Raw genomic sequence first — 8,052 nt, 5'->3', positions numbered from 1 at the left:
GTGTTTGCCATGTTGTTTGCTTCTTTCCGGTTGTGCTTCTTCTTGATAGTTCCTGTTTCGTTGCGATCGTGAGGATTCGTTCGACTATGCTTGGTTCGTCTTCATCCGTTCGTCTTCTTCATGGACTCGTTATTCTTCCTTGCGGGATTTCAGGCAAGATGACCGTTACCCTGGATCTCACTACTATCATTGCTATGAAAGTTGCTTCGTTCTATCGCTATGATGTGCTACCTATCACTTGTTTTTCAAGCCTCCCAAATTGCCATGTCAGCTGATACGTCCATTTTGCATCATGCTTTTATATCAATATTTAGTGCATTATGGTCTGCTATTATATGTTATGTCACAATACTTGTGGCTATTCTCTCTTATTTTACAAGGTTTATCATGAAGAGGGAGAATGCCGACAGCTGGAATTCTGGCTGGAAAAGGAGCAAATGTTGGTAACGTATTCTGCATAGCTCCAAAAATCCTGAAACTCCACGTAAGTCACTTTTGTAATTAATAAGAATTATTGAGAAAAGAAAACACTAGAGGGGGCCCACACCTTGGCCAGGAGGGTGGGGGGCACGCCCACCCATATTGGGTGCGCCACCTGTCTCCTGGGCCCCCAGGTGTCCCTCCAGTGCCCATCTTCTTCTATATGAAGGCTTTTACCATGGAAAAATCATAAACAAGCTTACGGTATGAAACTCCGCCGCCACGAGGCGGAACCTTGGTGGAACCAATCTAGGGCTCCGGTGGAGCTGTTCTGCCGGGGAAACTTCCCTCCGGGAGGGAGAAATCATCACCATCGTCATCACCAACGATCCTCTTATCGAGAGGGGGTCAATCTCCAACAACATCTTCACTAGCACCATCTCCTCTCAAAACCCTAGTTCATCTCTTGTATCCAATCTTGTATCAAAACCACAAATTGGTACATGTGGGTTGCTATTAGTGTTGATTACTCCTTGTAGTTGATGCTAATTGGTTTATTTGGTGGAAGATCATATGTTCATATCCTTAATGCATATTAATACTCCTCTAATTATGAACATGAATATGCTTTGTGGGTAGTTATGTTTTTTCCTGAGGACATGGGTGAAGTCTTGCTATTAGTAGTCATGTGAATTTGGTATTCGTTCGATATTTTGATGCGATGTATGTTGTCTCTCCTCTAGTGGTGTTATGTGAACGTGGACTACATGACACTTCAGCATTATTTGGGCCTAGAGTAAGGCATTGGGAACTAATAATTAGATGATGGGTTGCTAGAGTGACAGAAACTTAAACCCTAGTTTATGCGTTGCTTCGTAAGGGGCTGATTTGGATCCACTAGTTTCATGCTATGGTTAGGTTTACCTTAATACTTCTTTTGTAGCTGCGGATGCTTGCAATAGGGGCTAATCATAAGTGGTATGCTTGTCCAAGAAAGGGCAGTACCCGAGCACCGGTCCACCCACATATCAAATTATCAATGTACCAAACGCGAATCATATGAGTGTGATGAAACTAGCTTGATGATAATTCCCATGTGTCATCGGGAGAACTTTTCTCATTATAAGAAATTGTCCAGGCTTGTCCTTTGCTACAAAAAGGATTGGGCCACCTTGATGCACTTTATTTACTTTCATTGCTTGTTACCAGTTACCAATTATCTTATCACAAAACTATCTATTACCTACAATTTCAGTGCTTGGAGAGAATACCTTACTGAAAACCGCTTGTCATTTCCTTCTGCTCCTTGTTGGGTTCGACACTCTTACTTATCGAAAGGACTACGATAGATACCCTACACTTGTGGGTCATCAAGACTCTTTTCTGGCGCCGTTGTCGGGGAGTGAAGCGCCTTTGGTGAGTGGAACTTGGTAAGGAAACATTTATATAGTGTGCTGAAATTTTCTGTTACTTGTTACTATGGAAACTAATCCTTTGAGGGGCTTGTTCGGGGTATCTTCACCCCAACCAGTAGATCAAAGAGTTGCTCCTCAACCTACCGAACCTACTGAAAATGTTTACTTTGAGAGTCCTTCGGGTATGATAGAGAAACTGCTAGCTAATCCCTTTGCAGGAGATGGAACATTGCATGCCGATTTACAGCTCATCTTTGAGGATGAAGTTTGTGGATTAATTAAGCTTGCAGGTATTCCCGATGATGTTGTAAAAAGGAAGGTCTGCCCTTTATCTTTGAAGGGAGATGCATTGACATGGTAGAGGCTATGTGATGATACGGGATCTTGGAATTATAAACAATTGAAGTTGGAATTTCACCAGAAGTTCTATCCTATGCATCTTGTTCATCGTGATCGTAATTACATATATAATTTCTGGCCTCGCGAAGGAGAAAGCATCGCTCAAGCTTGGGGGAGGCTTAGTTCAGTGTTATATTCATGCCCCAATCATGAGCTCTCAAGTGATATGATTATTCAAAAAAATTATGCTTGGCTTTCTCTCAATGATCGCACCATGTGAGGGAGTCCTGGATTAGGGGGTGTCCGGATGGCCGGACTATGACCTTTGGCCGGACTCCCGGACTATGAAGATACAAGATTGAAGACTTCGTCCCGTATCCGGATAGGACTTTCCTTGGCATGGAAGGCAAGCTTGGCGATATGATATGAAGATCTCCTCCCATTGTAACCGACTCTGTGTAACCCTAGCCCTCTTCGGTGTCTATATAAACCGGAGAGTTTCAGTCCGTAGGACGAACAACAATCATACCATAGGCTAGCTTATAGGGTTTAGCCTTTCTGATCTCGTGGTAGATCAACTCTTGTACTACCCATATCATCAATATTAATCAAGCAGGAGTAGAGTTTTACCTCCATCGAGAGGGCCCGAACCTGGGTAAAAACACCGTGTCCCTTGTCTCCTGTTACCATCCGCCTAGACGCACAGTTCGGGACCCCCTACCCGAGATCCGCCGTTTTTGACACCGACATTGGTGCTTTCATTGAGAGTTCTTCTGTGTCGTCACCCTTAGGCCCGATGGCTTCTTCGATCGTCAACCACGACACGGTCCAGGGTGAGACTTTTCTCCCCGGACAGATCTTCGTATTCGGCGGCATCGCACTGCAGGCCAATTCGCTTGGCCATCTGGAGCAGATCGAAAGCTACGCCCCTGGCCATCAGATCAGGTTTGGAAGCTTAAACTACACGGCCGACATCCGCGGGGACTTGATCTTCGACGGATTCGAGCCACGGCCGAACGCGCCGCACTGTCACGATGGGCATGATCTAGCTCTGCTGCCGGACAGCGCCCAGAGCGTCGCTTAGGTGTCCGCTCCGACCATTAGCTGGGAGCCGACTGTGCCAGTCGAGGACGGTCGGTTCGACGCCGCCCCAGGAGCCGCAATCTCTACGGCGATAGAGCCAATTACCAGTCTAATCCTTCGCAAGGCCTGTGACTCCAAGGTGCCGGAGTCCTGTCCGGACTCCGAATCTTCCGCACCCCTTCCGATCGAACCCAATCGGTCTCCGATCATGGAGTTCACCACCGCAGACGTCTTTCAGCACTCGCCCTCCGGTGATATCCTGAATTTACTAAAGTCTCTCTCTTGTCAGGAGAGCCCTTGCCGGACTATGGTCAGCAGGGTTGGGATGCGGATGACGAAGAAATTCGAAACCCACCCACCACCCACTTTGTAGCCACTATCGACGATCTAACCGACATGCTCGACTTTGACTCCAAAGACATTGACAGCATGGATGCCGATGAAGGAGACAACCAAGAACCAGCACCTATAGGGCACTGGAAAGTCACCTCGTCATATGACATATACATGGTGGACACCCCCAAAGCAGGGGATGGAGATGAAAAAACGGAGGACGACCCCTCCAAGAAGCAACCCAAGCGTCGACGTCAGCGGCGCCGCTCTAAATCCCGCCAAAGCAAAAACGGCGAGTCCGGCACCGGAGACATCAACACCCCGGACAGTGCCGAAGACAACCCCCTCCAGCAGGATTCAGCACAGGAGGACGGAGGAGCCAGACCTCATGAGAGAGCGGCAGGCAGGGAGGTCGAGGACGACAATTATATGCCTCCCTGCGAAGAGGAGGCAAGCCTCGACGACGATGAATTCGTCGTGCCAGAGGATGCCGTCGAATAAGAGCGTTTCAAACGCAGGCTTAGGGCCACGGCGAGAAGCCTCAAGAAAAAACAGTAGCAGCTTAGAGCTGACCAAGACTTGCAAGCCGACAGATGGACTGAAGTCCTTGTGGCCGAAGAGTATAAACTCGAACGCCCCTCCAAGAGCTACCCAAAGCGCAGGCTGCTACCCCAACTAGAGGAGGAAGCAATCAAACCTACATCACCAGTGTACGATGCGCCCGATCGGCCACCCCGTGGCCGCGACAGAGAGGCCTTTCGGCCCTCAACCCAAGCCGCACCCCGGCGCCGTTCCAAGAATACCGGAGCACGGGGAAACACAACAGACCTGCGAGACATATTGGAGGATAAGGCAAGGCAAACAAGATCGATCTACGGATCGCGTGGGCGCCCTACGTCACATGACGATAACCGTCATGCTGGATATGATAAATACGGCCAGGACGAATACAACAGACAAAGCTCATCCAATCTACGTCGCGATATAGCCCAGTACAGTGGCGCTGCACACCCACTATGCTTCACAGACGAAGTAATGGATCACCAAATCCCCGAGGGTTTTAAACCCGTAAACATCGAATCATATGATGGCACAACAGATCCCGCGGTATGGATCGAGGATTATCTCCTTCATATCCACATGGCCCGTGGTGATGATCTACACGCCATCAAATACCTTCCGCTCAAGCTTAAAGGACCAGCTCGGCATTAGCTTAATAGCCTGCCAGCAGAGTCAATTAGTTGCTGGGAGGACCTGGAATCCGCATTCCTTCAAAACTTCCAGGGCACTTATGTGCGACCACCAGACGCCGATGACCTAAGCCATATAATCCAGCAGCCAGAGGAATCGGCTAGACAATTCTGGACACGGTTCCTAACCAAGAAAAATCAAATAGTCGACTGTCCGGACGCAGAGGCCCTTGCAGCCTTCAGGCACAACATCCGAGACGAATGGCTCGCCCGGCACCTAGGACAGGAAAAGCCGAAATCTATGGCAGCCCTCACGACACTCATGACCCGCTTTTGCGCGGGAGAAGACAGCTGGCTAGCTCGTAGCAATAACATAACCAAGAGCCCTGGCAATTCGGATACCAAGGACAACAACGGCAGGTCAGGTTGCAACAAGCACAAGCGCCGCATTAACGGCGACAATACTGAGGATACGACAGTTAATGCCGGACTCAGAGGCTCTAAATCCAGTCAGCGGAAGAAGCCATTCAAAAGAAACACTTTGGGCCCATCCAGTTTAGACCGGATACTCGATCGCTCGTGCCAGATACACGGCACCCCCGAACAATCTGCCAACCACACCAATAGGGATTGTTGGGTGTTCAAGCAGGCAGGCAAGTTAAGTGCCGAAACCAGAGACAAGGGGCTGCATAGCGATGACGAGGAGGAGCCCCGGCCGCCGAACAACAGAGGACAGAAGGGCTTCCCCCCGCAAGTGCGGACGGTGAACATGATATACGCAACCCATATCCCCAAAAGGGAGCGGAAGCGTGCTCTCAAGGATGTCTATGCGTTGGAGCCAGTCAACCCATGGTCCTCATGCCCGATCACTTTTGATCGAAGGGACCACCCCACTAGCATTCGTCATGGCGGATTCGCCGCATTGGTCCTAGACCCAATCATTGACGGATTTCACCTCACTAGAGTCCTCATGGACGGCGGCAGCAGCCTGAACCTGCTTTATCAGGATACAGTGCGAAAAATGGGTATAGATCCGTCAAGGATTAAACCCACAAAGACAACCTATAAAGGCGTCATACCAGGTGTAGAAGCCAGCTGTACAGGCTCGGTTACACTCGAAGTGGTCTTCGGATCCCTGGATAATTTCTGAAGCGAAGAGTTAATCTTCGACATAGTCCCATTCCGCAGTGGCTATCACGCCCTGCTCGGACGAACTGCATTCGTAAAATTCAATGCGGTGCCGCACTACGCATATCTCAAGATCAAGATGTTAGGCCCTCGCGGAGTCATTACAGTAAATGGAAACACCGAACGCTCTCTCCGAATGGAGGAGCACACGGCGGCCCTGACGGCGGAAGTAAAGAGTAGCCTCTCAAGGAAATTCTCCAATCCGGGTGTTAAACGTCCGAACAACATCAAGCGCGCCCGAAGTAACCTACAACAAAACCGGCTGGCACGTTCCGAGCAAGCATAGCAGTGCGGCCCCAACCCCAACCCTCGCTAGATGGCGATATTGGTACCACGCGTACATAATTATGCTTTGGAAATACCATGGGCATAAGGGGAGGGGCACAACCACGGCACGCCTAGAATGCGGCTCAACCGCACTTAGGGGCTCCCTATTCTGCCGTTTCCTTTTTTTATATACTTTCAGGACCCAACTATTCGGAAGGCCTATCCGGCAATACACTCGCCGAACACACGATGCAACAGCCAGGGAGAGAACAAGCCACATCAAAATGTCCAGGTGGTCTCTATAATGAGCTAAATACCTGTTTTACTTAAAGTCCCGCAGCTTATCGCACTATTTGTATCATTCTGCTTTCATAGCAGCCCTTTTTAATAAACAATACATAGCTCTTATCTATTATTGTATTCATCTATTTTTATACAAATATGTTCAGTCATGACATTATGCAACCGTACACTTTGGTATGGCCAAAACACCAGGGGCTTAAGCACCCCATAACATGGTGTGAGAAGACCGAACACTCTCATTAGTGCGGCACCCCGAACTTATAGCACTATATGCACCGGCTCCGAATCATGTCTTGGGTCAATAGTTGGGTTTGCCCGGCTCCCATGTTTTGGTACCTTATGTTCCGCAATGTTGGCTAAGGTAGCGCTGGGAGAACTATTGCGATTGTGACCCAGTTGAGCTGGGTTAACACCTTAGTAGAGAAAGCTAAAACTGACGGTCATGATAGTGCGAGAGACCGGTCGCTGTTCGCGAGGTTTTCTGAGTCCCTAAAGACTTATGCCGCTTAGAGCGAGGAGCCGGATTTTTCTGGCCTAGGAGTGGATAGCACCCGGAACTCGGTCTTCTGAATACTAGGGGCTTCGCCAAAACTTAAAATTATAGAATTCTATGGCTAAGTGAGAGTGATAAAGCATAATAAGTCCGATGGCCTTGTTCGTTGTGCTGAGCGCCTCCCTAGATGGACCCAAGAATGGGAACAAGAGCGCTCAGGTTTATCCCGAACACCCCAGCACTCGTGGCATGGGGGTAGAAGCCGACGACTTGCATCTCTCAGATTTAATAAACGGCTGTACAGAAGGTAATATTTTAAATTAACAAGCGTTGCTTAGCGCATATTGTCACAGCCTAGCTAGTTCATGAATTAGAGTGTTGCATCATGTTTATTCTTTCATCAGAAACCTGAAATGGGGATGACAGAACCCCCAGCCCCCTCTGAAACCAACTAGGGTTTACTAAAAACTTTTTCAATGAACCTGAAATGCCCTTCTAAAATGCCCATCATTTTTGTCTTGGTTCAGAACCTCTGCCAAAAGTGATGCACATTTTCCTAGGTCATCTTAGGGTCTTTGAATTAAATCATAGATATTTGAATTTGGGCATTTAAAATTATATAAAATATTCAGATGCTCAAATATCTCCAAACTAAAATGTTTCATGTTGGAAATAATCCAACTATGGACCAGGAGTAGTTTGGTGATTTTAGGAGTTGCCTAAGTATTTTTAATAAGTCAACAAAGTTGCAGAAGTATTAAAAAAACAGAAAACAGTAAAAATAACAAACCTTACCTGGCGCCCAGCACCCGGCCCACCTGCCGGCCCAGCCCAGCGCCGCACCAGCGAGCTGCTTGCCGGCCAGGCAGGCAGGCAGGTGCTCGACGGCGAGCACCGCATGGGTGCCACGCACCTGCTCGCCGCCTCGCCGCTCCACTCGCCCGGCTAACGTCGTGGATCACTCCCCCTCTCTCCCCCGAACCCCCCAGACACCCCCTCTCCTCTCCAGCTCCTACCCCTC

This window comes from Triticum dicoccoides, chromosome 4B, assembly GCF_002162155.2.
Source record: "Triticum dicoccoides isolate Atlit2015 ecotype Zavitan chromosome 4B, WEW_v2.0, whole genome shotgun sequence".
NCBI classification, from domain to species: domain Eukaryota; kingdom Viridiplantae; phylum Streptophyta; class Magnoliopsida; order Poales; family Poaceae; genus Triticum; species Triticum dicoccoides.
This window is presented reverse-complemented; position numbering follows the sequence as displayed.